The sequence below is a fragment of the Arachis ipaensis genome, chromosome B10 (genome assembly GCF_059453495.1).
Source record: "Arachis ipaensis isolate K30076 ecotype BB chromosome B10, ASM5945349v1, whole genome shotgun sequence".
NCBI lineage: Eukaryota > Viridiplantae > Streptophyta > Magnoliopsida > Fabales > Fabaceae > Arachis > Arachis ipaensis.
The window spans coordinates 94,235,847-94,243,168 of record NC_142435.1 but is presented as its reverse complement, the minus strand read 5'-3'; the positions used below and the strand labels follow the sequence as shown (position 1 = coordinate 94,243,168).

The 7,322-nt window shown below is 38.1% G+C and overlaps 1 non-coding gene across 1 annotated transcript; it reads right to left on the bottom strand.

Annotated features, from left to right (window-relative positions):
- Nucleotides 1–3,613: 3,613 nt before the first annotated feature.
- LOC148580919 (small nucleolar RNA R71) lies at nucleotides 3,614–3,721 on the bottom strand. Its single transcript, XR_015895849.1, has one exon. It is a non-coding gene; the product is annotated as a small nucleolar RNA R71 (small nucleolar RNA).
- Between the last annotated feature and the right edge of the window lie 3,601 nt (nucleotides 3,722–7,322).

Here is a 7,322-nt window from a genome sequence, read left to right as displayed (position 1 = left end):
GGCCATGCCAGGACCTTTCACTTATGTATTTTCAACGGTAGAGTTTCTACACTCCATAGATTAAGGTGTGGAGCTCTGCTGTTCCTCAAAGATTAATGCAAAGTACTACTATTTTCTATTCAATTCTTCTTATTTCTCTTCTAAGATATCCATTCGCACCCAAGAACGTGATGAAGGTGATGATTATGTGTGACGCTCATCACCATTCTCCCCTATGAACGCGTGCCTGACAAACACTTCTGTTCTACATGAATTAAGCTAGAATGAGTATCTCTTAGATCTCCTAACCAGAATCTTCGTGGCATAAGCTAGAATGATGGCGGCATTCAAGAGAATCCGGAAGGTCTAAACCTTGTCTGTGGTATTCCGAGTAGGATTCAATGATTGAATGACTGTGACGAGCTCCTAACTCGCGATTGCAGGGCGTTAGTGACAGACGCAAAAGGATAGTAAATCCTATTCCAGCATGATCGAGAACCGACAGATGAATAGCCGTGCCGTGACAGGGTGCGTGAGCATATTATTCACTGAGAGGATAAGATGAAGTCATTGGCAAGGGTGATGCCTCCAGACGATTAGCCGTGCCGTGACAGGGCATTGGATCATTTTCCCGAGAGATGACCGAAAGTAGCCATTGACAGTGGTGATGTATCACATAAAGCCAGCCATGGAAAGGAGTAAGAATGATTGGATGAAGATAGCAGGAAAGCAGAGGTTCAGAGGAACGAAAAGCATCTCTATTCGCTTATCTGAAATTCCTACCAATGATTTACATAAGTATCTCTATCCCTATTTTATTATATAATATTCAAAAACACCATTATCACTTTATATCTGCCTGACTGAGATTTACAAGGTGACCATAGCTTGCTTCATACCAACAATCTCCGTGGGATTCGACCCTTACTCACGTAAGGTATTACTTGGACGACCCAGTGCACTTGCTGGTTAGTTGTATCGAAGTTGTGACAATTATGAATTAAGATCAGAGCACCAAGCTCTGGAGCCATTACCAAGATTTGTTCGAGCCTGGAGACCATAATTTCGTGCACCATGCACCAAGTTTTTGGCGCCGTTGCCGGGGATTGTTTGAGTTTTCGGCAAGCTTTTGGTCCGGTAACATCAGTGCCAGATTCCCTTTTTATCCGGCAACAGCACCAAGTTTTTGGCGCCGTTGCCGGGGAATTGTTAGAGTTTGGACAACTGACGGTTCATCTTGTTGCTCAGATTAGGTAATTTTCTTTTTATTTTATTTTCAAAAATTTTTCAAAAATATTTCTAAAATTTTTTCATCTGTTCTCGAAAATAATAAAAATGTTTTCAAAAAAAAAATTTTTTTTTATTCAAAATTTTTAAAGAATGAATTCTAGTGTTTCATGAAGCATGTAAAGCCTGGCTGGCTGTAAAGCCATGTCTAAATTCTTTTGGACTGAGGTTTTGGATTAAAATTGAATGAATTACATTCATATGTTTGCTGAAGCTTGGCTGGCCATTGGCCATGTCTAGTGTTTTGGACTGGAGCTTTCTTTGAAAGCTTGGCTGGCTAGTGAGCCATGTCTAATTCCTGGACTGAAGCTTTAGACTAAGAATGCAAGATTCCTGGAATTCATATTAAAAATTTTGGAATCCTTATTTTCCTTTTTCTATTAATTTTCGAAAAAAAAAATAAAATAAAATCCAAAAAAATTAGAGAATCATAAAAATCAAAAATATTTTGTGTTTCTTATTTGAGTCTTTAGTCATATCATAAGTTTGGTGTCAATTGCATGTGCATCTTGCATTTTTCGAAAATTTCATGCATTCATAGTGTTCTTCATGATCTTCAAGTTGTTCTTGGTAAGTCTTCTTGTTTGATCTTGATGATTTTTTGTTTTGTGTCTTTTCATGTTTATCATATGCATTCTTGAATTCTTAGTGCGTAAGCATTAAAGAATTCTAAGTTTGATGTCTTGCATGTTTTCTTTGCATTAAAAATTTTTCAAAAATATGTTCTTGATGTTCATCATGACATTCAAAGTGTTCTTGGTGTTCATCTTGACATTCATAGCATTCTTGCATGCATCACATGTTTTGATCTAAAAATTTCATGCATTGCATTTTTTTTTGTGTTTTTCTCTCTCATCATAAAAATTCAAAAATCAAAAAAATATCTTTCCCTTTTTCTCTCATCAAATTCGAAAATTTGGATTGACTTTTTCAAAAATTTTTAAAATCAAATTGTTTCCCATGAGTCAAATCAAATTTTCAATTTGAAAATCTGATCTTTTTCAAAATCTTTTTCAAAAATCAAATCTTTTTCAAAATTCTTAGTTATTTTCGAAAATTCCAAAAATATTTTTGAAAAATCTTTTTCTTAGTTTTATATCAAATTTTCGAAAATAACATAATCAATTAATGTTTTGATTCAAAAATTTGAAGTTTGTTACTTGCTTGTTAAGAAAGATTCAAACTTTGAGTTCTAGAATCATATCTTGTGATTTCTTATGAATCAAGTCATTAATTGAGATTTTAAAAATCAAATCTTTTTCAAAACTAACTTTAATCATATCTTTTCAAAAATATCTTCTTATCTTATCTTTTTCAAAAATATCTTTTCAAAATATCTTTTCTAACTTCCTAACTTCTTATCTTTTCAAAATTTGTTTCAACTAACTAACTAACTTTTTGTTTGTTTCTTAACTTTTTCAAAACCACCTAACTAACTCTCTCTCTCTCATTTTTCGAAAATATCTTCCCCCTTTTTCAAAATTTCTTTTTAATTAACTATTATTTTAAATTTTAAATTTTAATTTTCGAAAAAAAAAAGAGAAAAATAAAATACTAACAATTTTCAAAAACCAATTTTCAAAAATCACTAACTCCTTTTCAAAAATAATTTTCGAAAATCCCCTCCCTCTCTCTCATCCTATTCTATTTATTCATTCATTAACTAACATCTCTTCCTCACATCACCACCAAATTCGAACCCCCTCTTCTATCTGTGTTCGAATTTCTTCTTCTTTTCTTCTACTAACAATAAGGATCCTCTTTACTGTGACATAGAGGATTCCTCTTCTTTTCTTTTTCTCTTCTCTTTCTTATGAGCAGGGACAAAGAAAAAGGCATTCTTGTTGAAGCTGATCCAGAACCTGAAAAGACTCTGAAGAGAAAATTAAGAGAAGCTAAATTACAACAATCCAGAGACAACTTGATTGAAAATTTCGAACAAGTAAAGGAGATGGCAGCCGAACCCAACAACAATGCAAGGAAGATGCTTGGTGACTTTACTGCACCTAATTCCAATTTACATGGAAGAAGCATCTCCATTCCTGCCATTGGAGCAAACAACTTTGAGCTGAAACCTCAATTAGTTTCTCTGATGCAGCAGAACTGCAAGTTTCATGGACTTCCATCTGAAGATCCTTTTCAGTTCTTGACTGAATTCTTGCAGATATGTGATACTGTTAAGACTAATGGAGTAGATCCTGAAGTCTACAGGCTCATGCTTTTCCCTTTTGCTGTAAGAGACAGAGCTAGATTATGGTTGGATTCTCAACCCAAAGACAGTCTGAACTCTTGGGATAAGCTGGTCACGGCTTTCTTAGCCAAGTACTTTCCTCCTCAAAAGCTGAGCAAGCTTAGAGCTGATGTTCAAACCTTCAGACAGAAAGAAGGTGAATCCCTCTATGAAGCTTGGGAAAGATACAAACAGTTGACCAAAAAGTGTCCTTCTGACATGCTTTCAGAATGGACCATCCTGGATATATTCTATGATGGTTTATCTGAGCTATCAAAGATGTCACTGGACACTTCTACAGGTGGATCCATTCACCTAAAGAAAACGCCTGCAGAAGCTCAAGAACTCATTGACATGGTTGCTAATAACCAGTTCATGTACACTTCTGAAAGGAATCCTGTGAGTAATGGGACGCCCATGAAGAAGGGAGTTCTTGAAGTTGATACTCTGAATGCCATATTGGCTCAGAACAAAATATTGACTCAGCAAGTCAATATGATTTCTCAGAGTCTGCATGGAATGCAAGCTGCATCCAACAGTACTCAAGAGGCATCTTCTGAAGAAGAAGCTTATGATCCTGAGAACCCTGCAATAGCAGAGGTAAATTACTTAGGTGAACCTTATGGAAACACTTATAACTCATCATGGAGAAATCATCCAAATTTCTCATGGAATGATCAAAAGCCTCAACAAGGCCTTAATAATGGTGGAAGAAACAGGTTTAGCAATAGCAAGCCTTTTCCATCATCAACTCAGCAACAGACAGAGAACTCTGAACAAAATGCTTCTAATTTAGCAAATCTAGTCTCTGATCTATCTAAGGCCACTGTAAGTTTCATGAATGAAACAAGGTCTTCCATTAGAAATCTGGAAGCACAAGTGGGCCAGCTGAGTAAAAGGATCACTGAAATCCCTCCTAGTACTCTCCCAAGCAATACAGAAAAGAACCCAAAAGGAGAGTGCAAGGCCATTGACATAAGCGCCATGGCCGAACCTGTGAGGAGAGGAGAGGACGTGAATCCCAAGGAGGAAGACATCCTGGGACGTCCAGTGATCAATAAGGAGCTTCCCTCTGAGGAACCAAAGGACTCTGAGGCTCATCTAGAGACCATAGAGATTCCATTGAACCTCCTTATGCCCTTCATGAGCTCTGATGAGTATTCCTCTTCTGAAGAGAATGAGGATGTCACTGAAGAGCAAACTGCCAAGTTTCTTGGTGCAATCATGAAGCTGAATGCCAAATTATTTGGCATTGATGCTTGGGAAGTTGAACCTCCCTTGTTCATCAATGAACTAAGTGATCTGGATCAACTGACATTGCCTCAAAAGAGACAGGATCCTGGAAAGTTCATAATCCCTTGTACCATAGGCACCATGATCTTCAAGGCTCTGTGTGACCTTGGTTCAGGGATAAACCTCATGCCCCTCTCTGTAATAGAGAAACTGGGAATCTATGGGGTGCAAGCTGCTAAAATCTCACTGGAGATGGCAGACAGCTCAAGAAAACAGGCTTATGGACAAGTAGAAGATGTATTAGTAAAGGTTGAGGGCCTTTACATACCTACTGATTTCATAGTCCTGGATACTGGAAAGGAAGAGGATGAATCCATCATCCTAGGAAGACCTTTCCTGGCCACAGCAAGAGCTGTGATTGATGTTGACAGAGGTGAAATATTCCTTCAATGGAATGAGAACTCCCTTGTGTTTAAAACTCAAGGATCTCCCTCTACAACCATGGAGAGGAAGCAGAAAAAGCTTCTCTCCAAGCAGAGTCAACCAGAGCCCCCACAGTCAAACTCTAAGTTTGGTGTTGGGAGGCCACAACCAAACTCTAAGTTTGGTGTTGAACTCCCATATCCAAACTCCAAGTTTGGTGTTGGAGAGTCTCAACAAAGCTCTGCACATCTGTGAGGCTCCATGAGAGCCCACTGTCAGGCTATTGACATTAAAGAAGCGCTTGTTGGGAGGCAACCCAATGTTTATCTAATTCTTATTTTTATTGTTTTTCATGTTTTCTTAGGGTCATGATCATATGGAGTTACAAAATAAATATAAAAATTGAAAACGGAATAAAAAACAGCAGAAGAAAAATCACACCCTGGAGGAGCATCTGTCTGGCGTTCAAACGCCAGAACAGAGCATAGTTCTGGCGCTGAACGCCCAGAATGGGAGCATCCTGGCGCTGAACGCCCAGAACAAGCATGGTTCTGGCGTTCAACGCCAGAAATGGCAGCAAAGGGGCGTTGAACGCCCAAAATGGGCACCAACCTGGCGCTGAACGCCCAGAGTTGTGTGCAAGGGCATTTTACATGCCTAAATTGGTGCAGGGATGTAAATACCTTGACACCTCAGGATCTGTGGACCCCACAGGATCATCTCAGGATCTGTGGACCCCACAGGATCCCCACCTACCTCATCATCTCTCTTTCCATTCATGATCATCCCTTCTTTTTTTTCCATTTACCACTCACATCCATACACCCACTACCTTCAAAAATTCAACATCTCTCTCCCACCCAATCCCACCCATATGGCCGAATACACACTCCCATCCATCTCCTCCATATCTTCTTCTTATTCTTCTATTCTTTCTTCTTTTGCTCGAGGGCGAGCAACATTCTAAAGTTTGGTGTGGTAAAAGCATAGCTTTTTTGTTTTTTCCATAACCATTGATGGCACCTAAGGCCAGAGAAACCTCTAGAAAGAGGAAAGGGAAGACAAAAGCTTCCATCAAGGGTCTATAGCTCAGTGGTAGAACATTTGACTGCAAATTAAGAGATCCCCTGAGATACCTCAGGGGATACATTTTCTTCCACACAATTATTGGAAGCAACTAAGGGTGGAACATCAAGAGCACTCCATCATCCTTCATGAAATCAGAGAAGATCTAAAAGCAATGAAGGAGGAGCAGCAAAGACAAGGAAGAGACATAGAAGAGCTCAAGGACATCACTAAGGTGGACTCATTCCTTGTTCTTACTTTCTCTGTTTTTCGTTTTCTATGCTATGTGCTTATCTATGTTTGTGTCTTCATTACATGATCATTAGTAGTTAGTAACTTTGTCTTAAAGTTATAAATGTCCTATGAACCCATCACCTCTCTTAAATGAAAAATGTTTTAATTCAAAAGAACAAGAAGTACATGAGTTTCGAATTTATCCTTGAACTTAGTTTAATTATATTGATGTGGTGGCAATGCTTCTTGTTTTCTGAATGTATGCTTGAACAGTGCATAAGTCTTTTGAAGTTGTTGTTTAAGAATGTTAAATATGTTGGCTCTTGAAAGAATGATGACTAGGAGACATGTTATTTGATAATCTAAAAAATCATAAAAATGATTCTTGAAGCAAGAAAAAGCAGCAAAGAACAAAGCTTGCAGAAAAAAAAAAAGGGCGAAAAAAAATATATATATATATAGAAAGAAAAAGAAAAAAGCAAGCAGAAAAAGCCAATAACCCTTAAAACCAAAAGGCAAGGGCAAATAAAAAGGATCCCAAGGCTTTGAGCATCAGTGGATAGGAGGGCCTAAAGGAATAAAATCCTGGTCTAAGCGGCTAAACCAAGCTGTCCCTAACCATGTGCTTGTGGCGTGTAGGTGTCAAGTGAAAACTTGAGACTGAGCGGTTAAAGTCAAGGTCCAAAGCAAAAGAAGAGTGTGCTTAAGAACCCTGGACACCTCTAATTGGGGACTTTAGCAAAGCTGAGTCACAATCTGAAAAGGTTCACCCAATTATGTGTCTGTGGCATTTATGTATCCGGTGGTAATACTGGAAAACAAAGTGCTTAGGGCCACGGCCAAGACTCATAAAGAAGCTGTGTTCAAGAAT